Below are 25488 nucleotides of genomic sequence, written 5' to 3'. Positions count from 1 at the left end.
TTTCAATTCATCCTCACAGCAACCTCACAAGGGAATTTTGGAGACACGAATTTTGCAGATGAGGAAAGTTAACAGGGTGAAGTGAGTTGGCCAGGGTCATCCAACTATGAGGAACAGAGCTAGGGTCAAAGGTCCACCTGCACAAGCTCAGCTTCTGCTCTAGATGGGCCTACCTGCCTCCTCAGGGCATGTGGTCACCTCACTCACCAATTACTGACTGCATTAAGAAATATAACTTTACCAAGAAAGTTGCTTGATTTCAACATGAAAGAAATACTCTCAATATTCATATTTTCCATCTTAAATTTGAAAATAGAAATCTGCTTTCTGCAGCTGTGTGTCTAATTCAGCTCTTGTTTCTGTAACCTAGTTTGAAAGAAGCAACTAAAGAAAGAAACTTTGAAAGAAGCTTCCAAAAGAAGCAACCAAGTCTCCAAAGGCACAGTTGACTGAAATGGATCCAACTGATTAGCAAATGGAAAATAACATGGAGGAATATATTTTACATGAGAAGCATAGCAGCTCCAAGTCATCCCTAATGAAGCTAAAAATTTAAGTGCAACCCAGAGAATGGATGGTTCAGAATCTTTAAAAAATTTTTTATTTTTTTATTTTTTCTGAGATGGAGTTCCACTCTGTGGCCAGGCTGGAGTGCAGTGGCGCAATCCCAGCTCACTGCAACCTCTGACTCCCAGGTACAAGTGATTCTCCTGCCTCAGCCTCCTGAGTAGCTGGGATTACAGGCACATGCCACCATGCCCAGCTAATTTTTGTATTTTTAGAGACGGGGTTTCACCATGTTGGCCAGGATGGTCTCAATCTGCCTACCTCGGCCTCCCAAAGTACTGGGATTACAGGCGTGAGCCACCGCGCCCGGCCCAGAATCTTTGCCTTATGTTTGCATAGTTTAATCTTCTAAACTAGTTGCTTTCCCAGAAAAGGTGACTTAAAGTCATAGCCTTTGTGTTCATCATCATACTCTCCACAGTTTTACAAATTATTCAGTTTATTTTTAAAAGGGGTAATTTTAAAAATTTTAATTTTTAATTCCAAAGCATTCCTTTTAATGCATTCTCTTGGGAAAAAAATCACACATAGTGATTGTGTGTGGCTTAAGTGGCCATTGATCAATACCCCAATCTCAAGCCTGTACACTGTTACTGATTGACTGGTTGGTTGCCTGGTGGGCTTTTTGTCCTTCCAGATGCGGATGTTTTTCTACCTTCTGCCTTTTCCAATAAAGTTTCCATTATAGGAGTATTTTCCTTCTTCCCTGCATACCCCACAGAAGGGAAGCTGCTAAAATCGCAGAACCGGAAAGTTCCAAGGGGGCTGCAGCAGCCCCTCTCTCCTAGTTTTTGCTCACCATTACTAAGAGCAAGGCCACTCAAGTCAGACTGCTGTATGTGCATTTTGGCTCCATCATTGAGCGAGTTCATTTATTCACTATTCATTCAACAACATTTGAGCACTTATCTCTTCCTCCGTGGCCACCATTCTAGCCCATTCCACCATGATTTATTGTTTCTGTCTTTGATGCCGAGCCTGTCTCCCAACAGCCACATCATCCTTCTACACAATCATACCACTGCTCTGCTTACATCCCTTCCCCAGCTTCCCACCCACTTAGTCCAAGTCCCTTGGTTGGGATCCAACAGATTCCTACAGGTCTACCCTTTCCCCAACCCATGGCTAAGCCATCTCTGACTTCTGCCTGCGCTCTCTACTTCTAGCCACATCAGCCTCCTTGCTATTCCTCACACATGCCAAACTCGCCTCTTCTTTAGCACCTTGACATTTGCTTTTCCCTTTGCCTAGAATGTTCTTCCTCCAAAGTCTACTTGGCTCACTCCTTCCTCTCCTTCAGGTGTTCTGCTCAGATGTCACCTTCGCAGGAAAGTCTTCCTGGCCATCCTATTACAAATGGTGGCCTCTCACTGCCTCACAGCACTCCCTGGTCTCCTTTCCTGCTTCATTTTTCTCCATGCCACTTATCGCCACCTGACATACTTTGTGTTTCTTTGATTACTGTCTCTTCCCACTAGAATGTGAGCTCTGTACAGAAGCAATATGCTAGCAGCTATGAGTGTCTGGCACATGGCAGGACCTCAGTAAATATTAGTTGAATTAATGAATGAAGAGTTTGCATGCAGCAAAGGGGAGCCAGATCATGTAAGGCCTTGTAAGTCCTGGAACAGACTTTGGGTTTTATTTTAAATATGAAGAGAAGCTATTGGAGAGCACATCATCTGATATACAGTTTAGAAAGATCACTCTGGGCTAGGAGTGGTGGCTCATGCCTATAATCTCAACACTATGGGAGACTGAGGCAGGAGGACCACTATAGGCCAGCCTAGCAGCCATGCATGGTGACTCACACCTGTGATCCCAGCACTTTGGGAGGCCAAGGTGGGTAGATCGCCTGAGGTCAGAAGTTTGAGACCAGCCTGGGCAACATGGTGAAACCCTGTCTCTACTAAAAATACAGAAATTAGCTGGGCATAGTGGTGGGTGCCTGTAGTCCCAGCTACTCAGGAGGCTGAGGCAGGAGAATCGCTTGAACCCGGGAGGTGGAGGTTGCAGTGAGCCAAGATCACACCACTGCACTCCAGCCTAGGCAAAAGAGCAAGACTCCATCTCAGAAACAAAACAAAACAAAGCAAAAAACCAGTCTAGGAAACATAGCGGGACTGCATCTCTACAAAAAATTTAAAATTAGCCAGGTGTGGTGGTGTGCACCTGTAGCCTAAGCTGCTTGAAAAGCTAAAGTAAGAGGACCACTTGAGCCCAGGAGATTGAAGCTGCAGTGACCTATGACCACACCACTGCACTCCAGCCTGGGCAACAGAGTTAGACCCTGTCTCAAAAAACAAACAAACAACAACAAAAAACCCCACCCTGCCCATTGTGTGGAAGGAAGATGGTACTAAGGGTAAGAGTGGCCCCAGGGGACAGTTTGGAGGCTGATGCGACATCCAAGCAAGAAAGATAATGAGGACTTGAGCTAGGGTAGGAAAAAAGGTCATATTTTAAAAATATATTTTGGAGTTATAGCTGACAGAACTTGTTAATAAATTGGAGGAGGGGCCTAAGAGGAAAAGAGAAATGGAGGATAACTTCCAGGCTTGGGGCCTCAATACTGAATCTCCCTGAACCTGTTTACTCTTCTGTAAAATGGCGGTAACTGGACACTCCTCCTCACGGGATCTCTGTGAGGATGGAGGTAGAGGATACAGAGTGCCCATACTGTCAGGCGCATGGTAACCCTCAACACACGTTAGCTCTTATCATTGCCCTAGAGATGACTGTGTTTTCCCTGCTTTGTCCATAAACAGGATTACAAAAATAACCACCCCATAGAGATTGGGGGAAAAAACTTCTTGTAGAGTGTACCCTCCCCTCCTAAGGGATAGATTTGTACTTTAACAGAATACTTAACAGTAGTGTTGGAACATGTTATTTGCACACAGATAAATAAAAGAGTTCCTCACATTTCAAAAGAAGTGTAACGCTGTATTAAGTAGTGTTTGTCCATTCAATACTTAACAGCAGGAGTAACTAAAAGCTGAAATTACAAACCCCTGCTGATTAAAAATAAATCAAAACATAAGATATAAAGCACATGTGAAATAATAATGGTTTTTTTTTTTTGTTTTTTTTTTTTTTGAGACAGAATCTCGCTCTTGTCGCCAGGCTGGAGTGCAGTGGCATGATCTTGGCTCACTGCAGCCTCCGCCTCCCAGGTTCAAGCAATTCTCCTGTCTCAGCCTCCCCAGTAGCTGGGACTGCAGGCACAGCAGCACCATGCCCAGCTAATTTCTGTGTTTTTAGTAGAGACAGGGTTTCACCACGTTGGACAGGATGGTCTCAATTTCTTGACCTCATGATCCACCCACCTCGGCCTCCCAAAGTGCCAGGATTACAGGCATGAGCCACCATGCCTGGCCATAATGATTTTCTTTTTTTTTAGATGGAGTTTCGTACTTGTTGCCCAGGCTGGAGTGCAATGGCGGGATCTCAGCTCACCACAACCTCCATGTCCTGGGTTCAAGCGATTCTCCTGCCTCAGCCTCCTGAGTAGCTGGGATTACAGGCATGCGCCACCACTCCTGGCTAATTTTTTTATTTTTTATTTTTGTATTTTTAGTAGAGATGGGGTTCTCCATGTTGGTCAGGCTGGTCTGGAACTCCTGACCTCAGGTGATCCACCCACCTTGGCCTCCTGAAGTGCTGGGATTGCAGGCGTGAGCCACCGTGCCTGGCCGCAATAATGATTTTTTAAAAAAACAAGCATTTACTGCATTTTCACACACTAGAAGCTAAAATACCATGCTGTCCAGTTCAAAACAGGACACCTGGCAACCCTGTTCCTAAGTATAACTAAGCTTTCTGCAAAGCCAACACCCAGTGCTTTCTGGCTGCATTGGCCTGTCCTCATTTCCCCCTGGAAAACTGTTTTAAATAGTACAGATAACATTCTGCCTCTATTACAATTAGCAGCTTCTCTCACCAGGTTAGCTAGTTTGGCAAGTGCTAGTGTGGAGTAACCTAGTATCTTCTTTCAAAACCTCCCAGTGGCTGCCTTCAGGTAGCATGTGAAAAGCTGCCTATGGAGAATTCAGCAGGCCCTCCAGGCCCTCCAAGGTCTTTCTTGCTGGCATCATCTTCTGCCTCACCAGATCGCCCTGATTATTAGATGATCTGGGCCCCCTACCTAATAGAAAACCAGCCACTCTTCTTCCCAGCCCCAAGGGATACTGATGAGGGGGTCCTTAAATCTGGGATCCTTTCCTCTTCTTGCCCAATAATTGAACTCCTAAAATCCTTTTAGTACCTGGGAATCTGCAAAGACAACCTTGAATTTGAACTGGAGCTAGGACTTCCTCCCAACGAATTTGCCCATGGGTGACTCTCTGATACATGGTCTCTATTGTTCAACTTTCTCTATTCTGAAGTCTAGAAGACACTCTTGCTTCTGAAAGTGGGGCCTAAGAACCTGCAGCCTCACCAGGGAGCTTGGTAGGAATCCAGAATCTGAGGCAGGATTCTAGACTTACTGGATCAGACTCTGCATTTCAACAAGATTCCCCAGTGATCCCTAGGCATCTTCAAATTTGAGAGGCCAGAAAAATGCTCAGGCCCTTCCCTTCCCATTGGCTGGGGAGAATTCCTGTAATTTGCCCTGTTTAAGGGTCCTCAATCCCAGCTTCACTGTCCTCACTTTGCAAAGAATCCTGACTGGCTTCCTTCCAACACCTCATCTGTTTTCCCCCGTGCCCCTGAAGCCAGGGCCTCTTTTCAAGGCCACCCTCCATCTCATCTCAGGCTGAGGCTCCTCTCTTGAGGCCATGTCCCATGGTAGCATTTCTTTGAGGGCTGCTTTTCTGCTGCTGTTCTCCCCAGGTAGGGCCTCTAATACGGATGGAAGTGAAGTGCTATCCCTCAGAACTGCTTCAGCCCTTAGAGCTGGGCCAGGGTCTGAGTGGGCCTCTCACAGGGCCACAGGACTGCCCTTTCCCCCAGCTTGCCTAGAAACTGAGACCACTCACACCACATGAACATGCTATCCTTGTTTCCCTTTCCTGCCAGCCTCAATACAACCAGAATACAGCCCAGTAATGGCTGCCTACAAATGGGAGGCACCCAGGGAAGGGAGGGGGGTGCTGATCAAGAACCAGCCTGGAGGAGGGTCATGGTTTCTCGGAAACAAGGAGGAGGTGAGGGTTGATGTGGAAGGTATATTATAAATGTTTTAAGCACTTGATGCTTTGAGGGTTTGGGGATTTGAGTTTGCGTTTGTTTTTTAAGCTTAACTATGTGAAAAAGATGTCAAATAACTTTTCTCAACTGTGGCAATCAGAGCCTTGTCCAGAATCATAACTTAATGGCTTTTTGGCTCTCAATTTGATGGTCAGTTTGACTAACCAACACCTTTTACTTCTGTATTATTTATTACACAGTTGATCCCCCCATAACATGTTAAAAGCCTACTTCCAACCTTTTAAAAGGTATCTTTGGAGTGCTGTCCAGATTCACCATTAAAATAGTGTCTTTCCAAAGTCTTATGTATTTTATTCAGCAGTTACTACAGTACTTTTTTTTTTTTTGACAGGATCTCATCTGTTGCCCAGGCTGGAGTCCAGTGGTGTGATCACAGCTCATTATAGCCTTGACCTCCTAGGCTCAAGCTATCTTCCCACCTCAGGCTTCTGAGTAGCTGGGACTATAGGCACATGCCACTATACCTGGCTAATTTTTAATTTTTTGTAGAAACTGGGCCTCGCTATATTGCCCAGGCTGGTCTCGAACTCCTGGGTTCAAGCATTCCTCACACTTTGGCCTCCCAAAGTGCTGAGATTACAGGCATGAATTGCCATGCCTGGTCATATTTTTATTTTTAAATCTATTTAAATAAGGAGAGGGAGAGAGAAGGCTCTATGTGCATTTTTTTCCAAATGGACACCTTGCCACATGTTTTCAACACATCTAAAGCCTGAATTAAGAGTATAATTTTTCTGTAGATACATCACCTTGAGGAATTTTATAAACTTCAGTTTCCTCATCTGAGAAATGAAGTAGTTGGATTAGATGAACTGGCTCATCAAGTGAGTGTAAGGAGTTTTCCAAATTTAATAATTACTAATATTTCCCGGAAGACTAACCAGGCAACTTTTCTTCTTTAGGTTAGACTTTCTGAGATGTCATGGCTTAGTAGTATTTAAGCAAATCCTGGAATGTTATTGTCCTTTTGGAATAACTGTAATGTGGATTTGTTCTGTGCAACTGATGATATTCTAATGTGTTTGGGCAGGTTTAAGTCTAAATTTCCAAAGCCTCACACCTGTGGTTTCACCGAAAAGGTACCGCTGCAGGAAACCAGTGATGGACAAAGGATGCACGGTATAGCTATGATGTAAGAGCGCCCTCTGCAGGCCACATGAAGGTGAGTCTGTTTCTTAAAGGGTAGCTCTTTCACTCTTGGTGTACAGCACAACCCTTCCCTTCCCCCTGTAGCATTCTCATCAAGAAACATTTGTTTAGTGCTTACCCTGAGCTAGGCACAGTGTGCTTAGGGCTGGGAACACAAAAATAAAAGCATCCTAGCCTTAAAGGATCTCACAGTCTAATGGGGCACATCCCAATCAGATCATTATAATGCAACTTGAGAGGTGTGTCACTGGAGCTGTGCCTCATGTCCCCATTAGTTTGCAATCACAAGTTGCACACAAGAGCCGAAATCAAACAGCACAGTACAATGCTCTTTTGTTAGGAAAGAAGGACTGGTGACTCACCCTAGCATTTTCTCTTTGCACAGAAACAGATTGCCTGCCCAGAAGCAACATGGCTAACTGCGGAGACCCAGGCAACCTGAGAATAGTCCTGGCAGCCAGACCTCCAGGGTGGAAACGGGAAGAGCAACAGAGAAAGGTCAGGATTTAACAGGGAAATGGAGGAGGGCAAGAACAGGGGTCAGGAAGTATCTATGCATTTTGATATGAAATTAAGAAGTTCATTTAAAATATACAGCCAAGGCCCGTGGCACTTTTTGTAACAAGATGCTAGCTTATCTTCCCACTAGATCTTGTTGGACTTTTTTCAAACTGTATCTGATTGTGTTTTTCAAACTAGGCCAGGAGGGCCCCTCAACTTCTAAAATACAAAAATTCTTTCTGCTCCTCTTTTCAAATCTTCTCAGATTCTGGACACACCCAGCAATTCCATGTGCCTTTTCATTCCTTTAATCCTGTTAACTTTTTGTCTCTTCTTAGCAATGACTTCCTTTCATTTTAGAGAAAGTTCTGCTGGTAACATACTATATAAGCCAGGAGAGAAAAAGAACTTGAAAGAGGAACACAATTTTCTTTTTTTTTTTTTTTTCAAAAGAGATAAGGGAAAAAAATAAAGGAAGAGGAGAAATATACTACTCAATACAGTTGTCAAACAAATTTCTTGGAACCATGGCCTACAAGAATACCTATCTTAACTGCACTGCACTAGAAACCACATTTTCATATTCCTTTTGTGATAATTCTAAGATAATGAATTAGATGTTAGCCATTGTTTTCCAGAATAGAATTTCTGGAGTTACTGGTAGTTCAGGGAATTTTAGTCACAAGATATATGTTTTCTATAGCTTTGTGTGTGTATATATGTGTGTGTGCATATATACTTATATACATGCACATATATACACATACACAAAAACATACATGTGCTATAGCTTTTGAATGGAGATATATGTGTACATACACACACACACACACAAACACATTCATTCATTCATTTATATTATACAGCTTCCCTGAAGACCAACAGAAGAAAAATGCAGGAAATATAAAGGCAACCTGGGGTCGGTCCTATGCAGTGAGCTCTTTGAGGTCTCTATCAGAAATAAAAGATTTCAGTCTTTTTTGGCTGGGCACAGTGGCTCACGCCTGTAATCCTAACACTTTGGGAGGCCAAGGTGGGAGGATTAACAAAAAATACAAAAATTAGCCGGGGGTGGTGGTAGGAGCCTATAGTCCCAGCTACCTGGGAGGCTAAGGTAGGAGGATCACCTGAGCCAGGGAGACAGAGGCTGCGGTGGGCCATGATCACGCCACTGCACACCAGCCTGGGTGACAGAGTGAGACCCTGTCCTAAAAAAAAAAAAAAAAAAATCAATCTTTTCATAGTTATTCAAATTAAAACAACAAAATAGAGATGTGAAGACTTGGCTCAGGAAGATTCAGTCATCTCAACAGTCACTGTAAAGAACTGCCATCAGACTCCTTTTGACTCTAAATGGAAAAGGATACCAACACTGTTCTTCCTAGGAAGCTAATCTATAGTTAAAATATGCACATTACATAGCTCTGTGTATGTACAGTGTTGTAATTGTTTAACAAAGCGGAGATACTAAATGCACTCAGTGCATAAAACATGTTTTATTTAAAATAGAGAAGAAATTCCTGAGGAAACAATAAAATCAAGGATGTTACAGTAATTTCATGAGCCATCCAGATATAATTACCAACCAATAAAAATAAAATATTTCATAATGCTCTCAGTTTTCTTTAAATATTGGCTTATAAGACATTGTTCTGTTATTTTCTTTGGTTAAAACAAAGTTTTTAAAATCAGTATCTCATACCTGTTAGTATGTATTAGTAGGAAACCTTTATAATAAAGGAATTTTATGTGCAAAAGCTGCCTCGTTTCCAGCTCTGGGGCATTCAGGGAGCGCAAACCTCAGGGGCATCATTGTGGCCCAAAGAACCTGGGGATTGAGTTGATGGGGCCTAAGGGCCTAAACAACACAGTTAAAGATGGAGAAGCAGGCCGGGTGCAGTGGCCTCCCCAAGGCAGACAGATCACCTGAGGTCAGGAGTTCGAGACCAGCCTGACCAACATGGAGAAATCCAGTCTCTGCTGAAAGTATAAAATTAGCCAGGTGTGGTGGCACATGCCTGTAATCCCAGGTACTCGGGAGGCTGAGGCAGGAGAATCGCTTGAACCTGGGAGGCAGAGGTTGCAGTGAGCCAAGATCGCGCCATCGCACTCCAGCCTGGGCAACAAGAGCCAGACTCCGTCTCAAAATAAAAATAAAAATAAAAAATAAAAAAAAAGGAGAAACAGAAGCCCAGGGTTCAGCTGTTAAGAAGCCCAGGGTTCAGCTGTTAAGATAGGCCTGGCAAGGGATGGTCAATAATGGGAGAACAGTAGGGGTTAGAACCTGGATGCCAAGAATAAGATAAAACAAGGCTTCACAAGGCCTGAATCAACTAGAAGTAAGTTTAAAACTAAAGGTACAGATGAGAAGATATGCAAGAATATTCCTTGTCCCTCTTAAATTAGCAATTTAGTTTACACTGAGAAATGTATGGCCATAAGGGACCAAAATGTTGACATGATTGGCCGTTTTTTTTTTTTCCTTTTTTTTTTTTTTTTTTTTTTTTGAGATGGAGCCTCACACTGTCGCCCAGGCTAGTGTGCAGTGGCACGATCTCAGCTCACTGTAACCTCTGCCTCCTGGGTTTAAGCAATTCCCCTGCCTCAGTCTCCCAAGCTAGGATTACAGGCGCCTGCCACCATGCCCAGCTAATTTTTTTTTTTTTTTTTAGTAGAGACAAGGTTTCATCAGGTGAGTCAGGCTGGTCTCGAACTCCTGACTTCAGGTGATCCATCCACCTCAGCCTCTGAAAGTACTGGGATTGCAGGCATGAGCCACCGGACCTGGATTGGCTTATTTCCTTCTCAAATTCTAGACATGTGGTGTGACAGCTCTTAATCACAAGCTATTTTATGGGTTTACCTGAGAAAGCACTGTTACAGAGACTAGAAATACCCGAAGAAATACTGCAGACCTACATGGGAATCAGAAGGTGGACTGCTGAACAACGGATCAGCATAAGAAGTTCAAAGAATGAAGTTGCAATGTCATTAGGCTATGATAGCTTAGGCATCCATCTGACTATTGGAGTATCTTATTCCCATACAGCATCTATATTAGGGCTAGATTTGCCACTGGGGCCAGAAATGCTTGCAGTCCTATGGTATTCAGAGCCGTAAAAAAAGAGCGAATCAAAAAGACTAGGAGTTCATTTTGACAGTCTTGGCAATGTATAGGATTTTGCGATTTTCTTTCGTAAATTGGAGATTCTCTTTTTCATACATAAAACATTTTTCATAGAACCCTAAAAAGCTCCCAGACCCTTGGTGTGGGGTCTATACTATTCAATGGATAAAATGGTCCTGTCTGTCATAGCCTCAAAGATGTAGGAACCAGCATTCCTGATAGAATTAAGGGAGTTGGAAGTGCTAGTTACTGGGAATAAGCCACAATGGAAGCTCCAGGGGAGCAGAAGCAAAACTGTATCCCCAGCACCTACACAGGGCCTGGTTCCTAGTAGGGAAAGGTAAATATTTGAAAATGAATGAACAAATTACTAGATAAACCAGAAAGTGAAAGTAGAAGGGAGATGAGATCATTAGATTTAAGTAAACCAAACCTCAAGAGATCAGAAATCAAGAAATTATATCAAGTATATTTAAAGGCTCTAGCAGGCCAGACGTGGTGGCCCATGCCTGTAATCCCAGCACTTTGGGAGGCCGAGGCGGGTGGATCAAGTTCGAGACCAGCCCTACCAACCTGGTGAAACCCTGTTTCTACAAAAAATACAAAAAATTAGCTGGGCATGCTGGCAGGTGACTGTAATCCAGCTACTTGGGAAGCTGAGGCAGGGGAATCACTTAAACCCGGGAGATGGGGATTGCAGTGAGCCGAGATCACACCATTGCACTCCAGTCTGGGTAACAGAGCGAGACTCTACCACCCCCCAACCCAAAAAAAAAAAGGCTCTAAGCATCTGGTAACCAGAATACAGGTCTAATCTTTCACAGTTCCTGCTGACCTAGGGTAGCATCACATTTCTAGACATTTCTCCAATATATTATTGTGAAAATTTGCAAACATATAGCAAAGTTGAAAAATTTTATAGTGAACACCATATACCTATCATGTAGACTACCACTAACATTTCACTATAGTTGGCTTATCACATGTCTGTACCTTTCTCTAAGTATTCGTCAATCCCTGTTTCTGGTTTTTTTTTTTTGGACGCATTTAAAAGTAAACTGTAGACATCAGTAGTAGACTTCTGCCTAAATAACTCAGCATGTATATCATTGACTAGGTTAAATATTTGTTGACTTTTTTCTTTTGGAGTAAAATATGTATACAATGAAATGTATAAACCTTACGTGCTTGTGTTTAAATTTCCAAGTTTTAATAATAATAAATGTCTATACCTTTGTATCCCAAATTGCTATTGAGACATAAAACATTACTATCACTTCAGAGATTTCCTTTTTTTTTTTTTTTCTAATTGAGACGGAGTCTTGTCACCCAGGCTGGAGTGCAGTGGCACAGTCTTGGCTCACTGCAGCCTCAACCTCGGGCTCAAGCAATCCTCCTGCCTCGGCCTCCAGAGTAGCTTTTTTGTAGAGACAGGGTTTCACAATGTTGCCCAGGCTGGTCTTGAACTTCTTGGCTCCAGCGATCTGCCCACCTCTGCCTCCCAAAGTGCTAGGATTATAGGACTGAACCACTGCGCCCAGCCCCATAATTTTTTTTTTGAGACGGAGTTTTGCTCGTCGCCCATGCTGGAGTGCAATGGCATGATCTTGGCTCACCGTAACCTCTGCCTGCTGGGTTCAAGCGATTCTCCTGCCTCAGCCTCCAGAGTAGCTTTTTTGTAGAGACAGGGTTTCACAATGTTACCCAGGCTGGTCTTGAACTCCTGGGCTCCAGCAATCTGCCCACCTCTACCTTCCAAAGTGCTGGGATTATAGGACTGAGCCACGGCACCCGACCCCATAATTTTTTTTTTTGAGATGGAGTTTTGCTTTTGTCGCCCAGGCTGGAGGACAATGGCATGATCTTGGCTCACTGCAACCTCCGCCTCCCGGGTTCAAGCAATTCTCCTGCCTTAGCCTCCCAAGTAGCTGGGATTACAGGCATGCACACCACACCTGGCTAATTTTGCATTTTTAGTAGAGACGGAGTTTCTCCATGTTGGTCAGGCTGGTCTTGAACGCCCGACCTCAGATGATCTGCCCACCTTGGCCTCCCAAAATGCTGCGACTACAGGCAAGAGCCACCGCGCCCAGCCGATAGGCCCCATAATATTTTTAATTTTTTTTCTTTTTTTTTTTTTATTGCTGGGGGTAGAGGAAAGGACAGTAAAAATGTTGAAACTTCAATATATTCTGATTGCAGCTTCAAACAGCTCAGGACAATTTGCAGGAGGCGTTACATTAGGGAAACTATCATTGCAGGAGGTGTTATACATCATCTTAAGAAATTATCTCAGGCCAAGCACAGTGGCTCACGCCTTTACTCTGGGAGGCCGAGGCAGAAGGATTGCTTGAAGCTAGAAATTCGAGACCAGCCTGGGTGACATGGCGAAACCCTGTCTCTACCAAAAATACAAAAATTATCCCACCATGGTGGCACATGCCTGTGGTCCCAGCTACCTGGGAGGCTTAGGTAGGAGGATGGTTTGAGCCTGGGAAGCAGAGGTTGCAGTGAGCTGAGATTGTCCCATTGCACTCTAGCCCGGGCAACAGAGCCAGACCCTGTCTCAAAAAAAAAAAAACTCAAGTAATGAGATCTAGGAGAACGATTACTTGCTTACTTACTATTCTCAAACTTCAGTCTCCAGTTGAAGAAAAGGCAAACAAACATAGAGCCTTAGCAAACCTCTTTCCTGTTTGACATGCACCCTCCATTGACAGACACTCAGAAGAACAGTGCTCACTGACACCCCCACCTTCTGTCCTATAATTCAGATGGCCTAGGGGCCTGGAACTGCTGGGCTCCAGACTGCTCTGGGGAGCTTTCTGTACTTTTCCTAATGCCTAGGCAAATTCAGTTCTTAAAACCAACAAGCCAATAATTCAAAATGCTTTCTAAGTATATATCTTAATAAAATAAAATTTACATTCCAGATTGGATCTTTATGTAATGAGCAATTTTTTGTTTTGTTTTTTTTTGTTGTTGTTGTTTGGTTTTTGGTTTTTTTTTATTGAGACGGAGTCTCACTCTGTCGCCCAGGCTGGAGTGCAATGGCACAATTTCAGCTCACTGCAACCTCCGCCTCCTGGTTTCAAGCGATTTTTCATGCCTCAGCCTCCCAAATAGCTGGATTACAGGTGCCTGCCACCATGCCCAGCTAAATTTTGTATTTTTTTTAGTAGAGATGGGGTTTCACGATGTTGCCCAGGCTAGTCTTGAACTCCTGACCTCAGGTGATCCACCCACCTTGGCCTCCCAAAGTGCTGAGATTACAGGCGTGAGCCACTGCGACCAGCCAATGAGCAGTTTTCTATGCAACATTTCAGATGGAGCTTCTGGTTTTAGAACATGGAACTTCAGTCTCATCTGTGCAGTACCTGGACATTGTGATATCATTTAAAAATACCATATTAAAATACACTTTTAAAACTTTTATTATGGAAATTTTCAATCACACACAAAAACAGAATAATCAATCCTCCTGTACCCATCACCCAGTCCCAACAATGATCCTCTTAGGAAAATGCATTTTAAGATTGACCCATGTTTTTGTATGAATCAATAATCTGTTCCTTTTTATTGCTGAGTAGTATTCCCTTATATGGATTACCACAATTTCTCATTTTTAATTGCTCATTTTGGGAAAATTATGTATAAATACTCATATACATGTTTTGTATGAGTGTAAGCTTTCATTTCACTTGGATAAATACCTAGAAGTGAGATTGCTGGGTCATATAAGTATATGCTTAACTTTATAAGAAACTGCCAAATTTGTTTTTCCAAAGTGGCTGTACCATTTTGTATTCCTACCAGCAATGAATGACTCTTTCTGTTACTCCACATCAAGGCCAATATTTTGTATTCAGTTCTTTATTTTAGCCATTGTAATAGGTGCATAGTGGTATCCCACTGTGGTTTTAATTTGCATATTCCTCGTGACTAATGATGTTGAATATCTTTCCCTGTTTATTTGCCATCCATATATCTTCTTTGGGGAAGAATCTTTTCAGACATTTGCTCATTTTTAAGTTTAATTATTTGTTTTATTATTGTTATGGTTTAAGAGTTCTTTATATATTCTGCATACAAACTCTTTATTGGATATGTGATTTGCAAATATTTTCTCCTTGTCTATGGCTTGTATTTTCATTCTCTTCACAGATTTTTTTACAAAGCAAAAGTCTTTTTTTTTTCTTTTTTTGAGACATAGTCTCGCACTTTCTCCCAGGCTGGAGTGCAATGGTGCAATCTTGGTTCACTGCAAACTCCGCCTCCTGGGTTCAAGTGATTCTCCTGCTTCAGCCTCCCAAGTAGCTAGGATTACAGGCGCCCGCCACCATGCCCAGCTAATTTTTGCATTTTTAGTAGAGATGGTGTTTCACCATGTTGGCCAGGCTGGTCTCGAACTACTGACCTCGTGATCTGCCTGCCTCAGCCTCCCAAAGTGCTGGGATTACAGATGTGAGTCACCATGCCCAGCCTGCAAAAGTCTTTAATTTTCATAAAACTCAATTTCTCATTTTTTTCTTTGATGGGTTGTGCTTTTGGTGTCATATTTACTCATAGTTGGCTGGGCGTGGTGGCTCATGCCTGTAATCCCAGCACTTTGGGAGGCCAAGGAGGGTGGATCACCTGAGGTCAGGAGTTCAAGACTAGCCTGGGCAACGTGGTGAAACCCCATCTCTACTAAAAATACAAAAATTAGCTGGGCGTGGTGGCACATGCCTATAATCTCAGCCTCTTGGGAGGCTCCAGTAGGAGAATGACTTGAACCCAGGAAGCGGAGGTTGCAGTGAGCCAAGATCACGCCATTGCACTCTAGCCTGAGTGACTAGAGCAAAACTCCATCTCAATAAAAAGCAAACAAACAAACAAACATCATAGTCAGACTCAAGGTCTCTTACACTTTCTCCTAGACGTTTGTTTTATATTTTATATTTAGATCTATAAACCACTTTGAAATAATTTTTATACAAGGTATGAAGTATGTGTTAAGGTTCCTTTTTTGAATATGGATGAAGAATCATCCTAGCACCATTTGTTGAAAAAACTGTTCCTTCTCTATTGAATTGCCTTTGAACCTTTGTCAAAAATCTGTTGACTATATTTGTGTAAGTTTAATTTGGGCTTTTTATTCTGTTTAATGTATATACGTGTCTATTCTTTCAACAATACCATGCTATCTTGATTACTATAGCTTTACAGTAAGTCTTAAAGTAGTGTGGGTCCTCCAACTTAGTTATTTTGTTGTTGTTTTATTTAAAAAAAAAAAAAAAATGGGCCAGGTGTGTTGGCTCATGCCTGTAATCCCAGCAGTTTGGGAGGCCAAGGTGGGTGGATCACTTGAGGGCAGGAGTTTGAGACCAGCCTCGCCAACATGGCAAAACCCTGTCTCTACTAAAAATACAAAAATTACCCAAGTGTGGTGGTGGGTGCCTGTAATCCCAGCTACTCAGGAGGCTGAGGCAGGAGAATCACTTGAACCCGGGAGGCAGAGGTTGCAGTGAGCCGCGATTGCACCACTGCACTCCAGTCTAGGCAACAGAGGGAGACTCCGTCTCAAAAAAAAAAAAAAAAGAAAGAAAGAAACCAAAAACCAAAAAAAATTGGCTCTTGTATTTTAATTACCTTTTCCATTGTATGTATGTATGTGTTTATTAAAAATAGAGACAGGATCTCTCTATGTTGCTGCCCAGGATGGTCTCAAACTCTTGGGCTCAAGTGATCTGCCCACCTTGGCTTCCCAAAGTGCTGGGATTATAGGTGTAAGCCACCATGCCCAGCCTCCATATAAATTTTGAATCAATTTGTCAGTATCTAAAAATGTGCCTGAGATTTCCTTGAGATTGTGCTGTTTGTGGGAGAATGACATCTTAATCATATTGAGCCTTCCAAACCATGTAGACACTTTATCTGTACATTTATTTAGATCTTCATTTCATCAATGTTTTGTAGTTTTCAGCATATGGATGTTGTACATATGCCTTAAATTTATACCTAAGCTTTTAATTGTTAGTTGAGCTATTTTAAATGGTGCTGCCTTTTATAAATTTCAAATTCTAATCTTTCATTGCTGTTATACAGGAATATATGATTGACTCTTTTAAATTAACGTTGTATCCTGTGACCTTGCTAAAGTTGTATTAATCCAACAGTTTTATTGTAGATTCTTTAGGAATTTCTTCATAGATAATCAAGCTGTCTATAAATAGAAACCATTTTGTTTCTTCCTTTCCAATCTATATGCCTTTTATTTCTTTTTCTTGCCTTTCGCCATTAAGTATGATATTAGCAGTAGTTTTTTTTTGTAGATGCCATTTAGATTAAGGAAGTGACCTTATATTCTTAGTTTCTAAGAAGTTTTCTGTGGAGTTTGTTGCTTGTCTGATTGGTTTAATCATGAATTGAATTTTGTCAAATGCTTTTTCTATACCTAATAAGAGCATTCTTTCTTCTTTTCACCTATTCTATTGATGAATTATATCAATTGATTTTCAGATGTTGAAAACACCTTTGAATTCCTGGTATAAACCTCTTTTTTTTTTTTTTTTTTTTTTTGAGATGGAGTCTCACTCTGTCACCAGGCTGGAGTGCAGTGGCGTGCTCTCAGCTGGCTGCAACCTCCACCTCCCAGGTTCAAGCAATTCTCCTGTATCAGCCTCCTGAGTAGCTGGGACTACAGGTGCACGCCACCACACCCAGCTAATTTTTGTATTTTTAGTAGAGACAGGGTTTCACCATACTGGCCAGGCTGGTCTTGAACTCCTGACCTCGTGATCCACTCACCTCAGCATCCCAAAGTGCTGGGATTACAGGCATGAGTCACTGCACTCGACCCTCATTTGGTCCTTAATTGATAAACTTCAGTTTTTAGATCAGTTTTAGGTTTATAGCCAAATTGAGCAGAAAATACAGAGAGCTCCCATATACCCTATTCCCCCACAACACAACCTCCCCAACCATCAGCATCCCATACCATAGTGGTACACTTTTTACAACTGATGGCCCTACAATTACACATCATTATCACCCAAAGTTCATGCTTTAGAGTTCATTCTTGGTGTTATACTTTATATAAATTTTGACAAATGTATAATGACATATTCACCATTGCAGTATTATACAGCATAGCTTCACTGCCCTAAGAAAGTCCCGTGTTTCACCTATTCATACCTCCCTTTCTCCCAACCCCTGACAACCACTGATCTTTTTATTGTCTCCATAGTTGTGTCTTTTCCAGAATGTCATATAGTTGGTGTCATATAGTATGCAGCCTTTTAGATCAGCTTATTTCACTCAGTGATAAGTATTTGTTTCTTCCATGTCTTTTTATGGCTTGATATCTCATTTCTTTTAACTGCTGAATAATATTCCATTGTCTAGATGTACCTCAGTTTATTTATCATTCACTTAGTGAAGGACATCTCGGTTGCTTCCAACTTTTGGCGACTATGAATAAAGCTTCTATTCACCTCCATGTGCAGGTTTTTGTGTGGACACAAATTTTCAGTTTATTTGGGAAAATAATAAGGCATGCATTGCTGGATTGTATGGTAAAAGTATATTTAGTTTTATAAGAAGCTGCTGTCTTCTGAGGTGTCTGTACCATTTTGTATTCCCATCAGCAAGGATTAATATGCCTGTTGCTCCATATCCTTGCCAATATTTGGTATTGTCAGTGCTTTGGATTTTAGTTATTCTAATACATGTGCAGTGATAGCTCATTGTTTTAATTTGCAATTCTCTAATGATGTAATATGTTTAAATATTTTCATATGTTTACTTGCTATCTGTGTATCTTCTTTGATTAGGTGTCTGTTCAGGTCTTTGGCCCATTTTTTAATCGGGCTGCTTTACTTGCTATCTGTGTATCTTCTTTGATTAGGTGTCTGTTCAGGTCTTTTGCCCATTTTTTAATTGGCTGCTCATTTTCTTATTGTTGAGTTTTAAGATTTCTTTGTGTATTTTGAATACAAATCCTTTATCAGATGGTTCTTTTGCAAATATTTTCTCCCAGTCTGTGGCTTCTCTTCTCATTCTCTTGACATTGTCTTTTGCAGAGCAGAAGTTTTAATTTTGTTGAAGTTCAGCTTATCAATTGGTTCTTTCATGAACTGTGATTTTGGTATTGGATCTAAAAAGTTATCACCATACCCATATGTGTTAGTCGGTTTTGTGTTACCCTGAAGGAATAAGTAAGGCTGAATAATTTATAAAGAAAAGAGGTTTATTTGGCTCACAGTTCCACAAGCTGTACAAGAAGTGTAGTGCCAGCATCTGCTTCAGGTGAAACCTCAGGAAGCTTACAATCATGGCAGAAGGCAAAGGGGGGAGCTAGTGTATCACATGGTGAGAGAGAGCAAGAGAAAGGGGAGGAGGTGCCAGGCTCTTTTAAAACTAGCTTTTGCATGAACTAACAGAGAACTCACGTATTATCTCAAGGAGGGCACCAAGTCATTCATGAGGGATCCACCCCCATGACCCAAATACCTCCCACCAGGTCCCACCTCCAACATTGGGGATCACATTTCAACATGAAATCTGGAGTGGATACACAGCAACGTCATCTAAGTTTTTCTCTATTATTTTATAGGAGTTTTATAGTTCACATTTTACATTTAGGTCTGTGATTCATTTTGAGTTAATTTTTGGGAAGGGTGTAAGGTCCATGTTTAAGTTTATTTTTTGCACACAGATGTCCAGTTGTTCCAGAATCATTTGTTGAAAAGACTATCTTTGCTCCATTGTATTGTCTTTTCTCCTTGTCAAAGGTTAGTTGGTTCTGTTTATGTGGGTTTATTTCCAGGCTCTCTGTTCTGTTTCATTGATCTATTTCACGAATATCACACTGTCTTGATTACTGCAGCTTTCTATAAATCTTTTTCTTTTTTTTTTAACTTATTAGAAACCAGGTCTTGCTATGTTGCTCAGGCTGATCTTGAACTCCTGGGCTAAAGTGATCCTCCCACATCAGCCTTTTGAGTAGTCGGGATTATAGGTGTGAGCCACCATGCCTGACCTCTAGTTAAGTCTAGTAAGTTGGGTACTATCAGTCCTCTAACTGTTCTCCTCCTTTATTGTTGAGTTGGCTATTCTGTGTCTTTGCCTCTTCACGTAAACTTTAGAATCAGTTTATCAACATCCACAAAGTAACTTGATTGGATTCTGATTGGAATTGCATTGAATCTATAGATCCAGTTCAGAACTGACATCTCAACAACACTGGGTCTTCCTATCCATGAAATGGACTATATCTCCATTTATTTAAGTCTTCTTTGATATTTTTCATCAGAGTTTTGTGGTTTTTCTTATATAGATCTTCTACATATTTTGCTAGATTTATACCTATTTCTTTTCAGAGGGATATAAATGGTATTATGTTTTTAATTTAAAATTCTGCTTGTTCATTGATTACAGTATATCAGAAGGCAATTGGCTTTTGTACATTAACTTTTTATCCTACAACCCTGCTATAATTGCTTATTAGTTCAAGGAGGGTTGTTTGTTGATTCTTTTGGATTTCTACAATCATGTCATCTGCAAACAAAGATAATTTTACTTCTTCCTTCCCAATCTGTATACCTTTTCTTTTTCTTGTGTTCTTGCATTAGCTACGACTTCCAGTATGATGTTGAAAAGCAGTGGTGAGAAGGGACATATTTGCTATGTCCCTGATAGTATGAGAAAATCTTCAAGTTTCTCACCATGAAGTATAATGTTAGTTGTAGGTTTTTTGGTAAATGTTCTTCATCAAGTTGAGGAAGTTCATCTCTATTCTCAATTTATTGTGAGTTTTTAAAATCATGAATTGGATTTTGTCAAATGCTTTTTCTGCATCTATTTATATGACCATGTGATTTTTCTTCTTTAACCTGTTGATGTGATGGATTACATTAATTGATTTTCAAATGTTGAACTAGTTGTGCCTACCATGGATAAATTCCACTTGGCCATGGTGTGTAATTCTTTTTTTACATTGTTGGATTCAACTTGCTAGTATTTTGTTCAGGATTTTTGAATCTATGTTCATGAGAGATACTACTCTATTGTTTTCTTTTCTTGTATTTTTTTTTCTGAGACAAGGACTCACTCTGTTGCCTAAACTAGAGTGCAGTGGCATGATCATAGCTCACTGCAGCCTTGATCTCCTAGGCTCAAGTGATCCTCCCACTTCAGTTTTCTGAGTAGCTGGGACTACAGGTGTGTGCCACCATACCAGCTATTTTTTTTTTTTTTTAAAAGTAGAGATGAGGTCTTGCTATGTTGCCCAAGCTGTTCTTGAACTCCTGAACTCAAGTGATCCTCCCACCACAGCCTCCTAAAGTGTGAGATTACAGGTGTGAGCCACTGCACCCGGCTTTTGTAATGTCTTTGTATAATTTGAATATTAGGGTAATGCCAGCCTCAAAGAATGATTTAGGAAGTATCCCCTCTGCTTCTATCTTCTGGAACAGATTGTAGAGGATTGGTATAATTTATTCCTTAAATGTTTGGTAGAATTCACTAATGAATCCATCTGGGTCTGGTGGTTACTGTTTTGGAAGGTTAATTATTAATCCAATTTCTTTGATCACTATAGGTTTACTAAAAATATTGATTTCTTTTTGTGTTAATTTTGGCAGATTGTGTCTTTTAAGTAATTGGTCCATTTCATCTAGGTTATCAAATGTGTGGGCATAGAGTTATTCATAATATTCCTTTATTATTCTTTTAGTGTCCATGGAATCTGTAGTGATGCCCCCTCTTTCACTTGTGATATTAGTAATTGTGTCTTCTCTCTCTTAGTAAGCCTGGCTAGAGATTTATCAACTTTATTGATTTTTTTAAAACTAGATTTTGGTTTTGTTATTTTTCTCTATTGGTTTCCTGCTTCCAGTTTCATTGATTTCTGCTATCATTTTTACTGACTTTATTCTGCTTATTTGGATCTAATTTGCTCTTCTTTTTCTAGTTTCCTAAGGCAGAATATTGGATTATTTTACTTTTTTCTTCGATGGCATGGTGGAGATGGCTGGTATTGTATGAACTCAGATTCAGGACAACTGAAGAAAGCTGCACCTTGGCCTTCTCTGAGCTAAAAGCTGAAAGCTGGATTCATGATTTTAAATCTTCTTTTCTAATATATGTATTCAATACTATAAATTTCTAAACACTGCTTTTGCTGTATCTTACACACTTTGATAAGTTATATTTTCATTTATTTCAAATATTTTTAACTCTCTTCATCAGACTTTTTCTTTGACTCATATATTACTTAGAAGTATTTGATTAATCTGGGAGGCCAAGACCGGCGGATCATGAGGTCAGGAGATCGAGACCATCCTAGCTAACATGGTGAAACTCCGTCTCTACTAAAAAATACAAAAAAATTAGCTGGGCATGGTGGTGGGTGCCTGTAGTCCCAGCTAACTTGGGAGGCTGAGGCAGGAGAATGACGTGAACCTGGGAGGCAGAGCTTGCAGTGAGCCGAGATTGCACCACTGCACTCCAGCCTGGGCGACAGAGCGAGACTCCATCTCAAAAAAAAAGAAAAGAAAAAAGAAAAAAAGAAGTATGTTGTTTAATCTCCAAGTATTTGTGATTCTCAGCTATCTTTCTGATATCAATTTCTAGTTTAATTTCATGAGGTCTGAAAGCAGACACTATATGACTTCTTTTATATTTGTTGAGGTGTGTTTTATGGCCCAGAATGTGATCTATCTTGGTGAATGCTCCATGTGATCCTGAGAAGAACTGTAATCTGCTGCGTGCTGCTGGATGAAATATTCTATAGATGTCAATTATATACAGTTGATTGATAGTGTCCTTACTGGTTTGCTGCCTGCTGACAGTGTCCATTTCTGATACAGGAGTGTTAAAGTCTCCAACTATAATAGTAGATTCACCCAGTTCTTCTTGCAGTTCTATCAGTTTTTCCCTTACATATTTGGATGCCCTGTTGTTAGGTGAATACACATTAAGAATTATTATGTCAGTCGGGTGGAGTGGCTCATGCCTGTAATCCCAGCCCTTTGGGAGGCTGAGGCAGGGAGACCACCCAATGTCAGGAGTTCGAGACCAGCCTGGCCAACATGGTGAAACCCAATCTCTACTAAAAACTACAAAAAATTAGCCGGGTGTGGTGGTGGGTGCCTGTAATCCCAGCTACTCAGGAGGCTGATACAGGAGAATTGCTTGAACCGGGAAGCAGAGGTTGCAGTGAGCCGAGATTGTGCCATTGTACCACTGTACTCCAGCCTGGGTGACAGAGACAAACTCCATCTCAAAAAAAAAAAAAAAAAAATTATGTCTTCTTGGGGTATTGAATGCTGTTTCATTATGTAATTTCCTTCCTTATCCCTGATAACTGTCCTTGCTGTGAAGTTTGCTCTGCCTGAAATTAATATAGCTACTTCCACTTTCTCTTAATTAGTATTGGCATGATATATCTTTCTTCATCCATTTACTTTTAATCTATATATGTCCCTATATTTCAAATGTGTTCCTTTCTTTCCCCCCACTTTTTTTTTTGAGAAGGAGTCTCGCTCTTTTGCCCAGGCTGGAGTGCAATGGCATGATCTTGGCTCACTGCAGCCTCCGCCTCCCAGATTCATGCAATTCTCCTGCCTCAGCCTTCTGAATAGCTGGGATTACAGGTACACACCACCATGCCTGGATAATTTTTGTATTTTTAGTAGAGATGGGGTTTCACCATGTTGGTCAGGCTGGTCTCAAACTCCTGACCTCATAATCCACCCACTTGGCCTCCCAAAGTGTTGAGATTACAGGCATGAGCCACTGTGCCTGGGATAAAATGTGTTTCTTGTAGACAACATATAGTTAGGTCTTGTTTTTAGATCTTCTCAATCTTTGTCTTAGTGAAATTTAGATCATTAACATTTGCAGTCATTATAGATATAATTGGATTAATGTATCATGTTTGTTACTGCTGTCTATTTGTTGCCCTTGTTTTTTATTCCTGTTTCTGTTTTCCACTGTTTTTCTGCCTTTTATGGTTTTAATTGAGCACTTTATACAATTCCATGTTCTCTTCCTTCCTGGCATGTCACTTATACTTCTTTTTTTACTTTCTTTAGTGGTTGCCCTAGAGTTTGCAGTATACATTTATAATTAATGCAAGTATACTTTCAAATAACACTGTACTACATCATGGGTAGTGTATCTTGTAATAGTAAAATATCATTAATTCATCCCTCCTGTTTCTTGTATCACTGCTACAAAACATCACTTTAAAAAATTAAAGAACATACAAATAAATGGAAAGATATCCCATGTTCATGGATTGGAAGGCTTAATATTGTTAAAATAACAATACTACCCAAAATGATCTATAAATGAAATGCAATTCCTATCAAAATTCCAATGGCTTTTTTTTTTTGCAGAAAAAATTTAAAAACCCTAAAATGCATATAAAATCTCAAAGAACCCCATATAGCCAAAAAAAATTTAGGAAGAGAAACAAAGCTGGAGGTCTCATACTTCCTATTTTGAAACATATCACAAAGCTACAGTAATCAAAATAGTATTATATTGACATAAAGACAGACACACAGACCAATGGAACAGAAGAGCGAGCCCAGAAATAAGCCCTCACATATACTGTCAAATGATATTTGACAAGGGTGCCAAGGCCACAAAATGGGGGAAAGACTAGTCTCTTCAACAAATGATGTTGGGAAAACTGATTTTTCATGTGCAAATTTAAAAAATGACTTTACACCATGTACAAAAATTAACTCAAAATGTGTTAAAGGCCCGAACATAAGACCTGAAACTATAAAACTGCTAGGAGAGACAAATGAAATTATTTTGCTCCCAACTTCTCTGGTCATATTAATCAGAGTGGCTGATGGAGTGGCATGCTCATGTAAAAACTCAAGTTTGGCCAAGAACATATTGGGCTAAGCGGTGTATTTTTCCAACAGGCAATCTGTCATTGGCCTTGAGTATCCCTGTATGTTCTTGCTGGGCATACGAGGAATGCAAAGCCCTGACCCTTCTTTACCAGGGCTATTTCTCAGGAGAGTGTTTGCACAAGCAAACCTGAAGGATGGGGTAATATCTCCCCAAAAGAGCGGGCTGGCTTCCACTTGCCTTAAAAACAATGAATACCCCAAACTCAGTGTTTCTTTACTGTAATGCGACCAACTACATTCTAAGGCATCCATCATGAGCCCTTTGTATCACTTCCAATAAGACCTGTGGGGCATGGAGACTGACACAAACAAATATGAAGTTCTGAATACTACTTTTGCTGTGGACAGTAAAATCCTTTGTCTCTGACTCAGGAATCTTCTGTCTCCTGCCAGCGTCCATGAAACCAAAACAGGCTAATTTGTTAGCTTATAAGTGAGGCAAAAATCCCAGGCCTTGCACAGCTCTTGACAGTCCCACATTCTCTATTTAGCTGATTGCACTCTAACAGAGTTATTTAACTTGTTCTTTACCCCATATTTTTTATAGACTAAAAAATAAATTGAGAAATTTCATCAGATTCAGGTTCAGCTTTTAAGGCAGGAATACTTTGCAAGTGGTGCTGTTTTCTTATTGCATCACATTAGGAGACATAATGTCAGGTTTTCCACTTTTAGTGATACTAGGCTTATTCAGGTTAAAGTTTTAACATTTATTAATGATCCAGTATTTCATTAGTTCCTTTAACCACTAGAATTCTTCAGTAATAGAGAACTTTCTATCATCAACTTTGTTGCCCTAAAATTACTTCAGCCCTTCAATCTAGGCAGCAGGGCACTCTTCCCTGGGTTCCTTGTTCCAGGGGGCCCTGCATTTTGGGGTATCTTCCTCACAATTTTCTGAGTCTCCCTCTGATCCCTGGGACTGACAAGGGCTATCAGAGCCATCCAGGTGAGATGCCCCCATCTCACACTGGGACCTGTGTGTGTCCTAGTTTCTGCTTTTTCCCTTTG

At 40.9% G+C, this 25488-nt stretch overlaps 1 protein-coding gene, 1 long non-coding RNA gene and 1 other non-coding gene across 3 annotated transcripts in view; 1 reads left to right on the top strand and 2 right to left on the bottom strand.

The window, feature by feature from the left end:
- The window catches only part of TRIM13 (tripartite motif containing 13), a 76816-nt gene that overhangs the window by 30848 nt on the left and 20480 nt on the right, over window positions 1-25488 (bottom strand). The window lies entirely within an intron of this gene.
- On the bottom strand, window positions 5019-5079 carry MIR7194 (microRNA mir-7194). The gene has a single exon (NR_128380.1). It is a non-coding gene; the product is annotated as a microRNA mir-7194 (primary transcript).
- LOC114673551 (uncharacterized) lies at window positions 6095-8474 on the top strand. The gene is made up of 2 exons (XR_003724301.2): window positions 6095-6943; window positions 7316-8474. It is a non-coding gene; the product is annotated as an uncharacterized LOC114673551 (long non-coding RNA).

This window comes from Macaca mulatta, chromosome 17, assembly GCF_049350105.2.
Source record: "Macaca mulatta isolate MMU2019108-1 chromosome 17, T2T-MMU8v2.0, whole genome shotgun sequence".
NCBI lineage: Eukaryota > Metazoa > Chordata > Mammalia > Primates > Cercopithecidae > Macaca > Macaca mulatta.
Note: the sequence above shows the minus strand (reverse complement) of the source record. Positions and strands in the feature narration are given on the sequence as shown.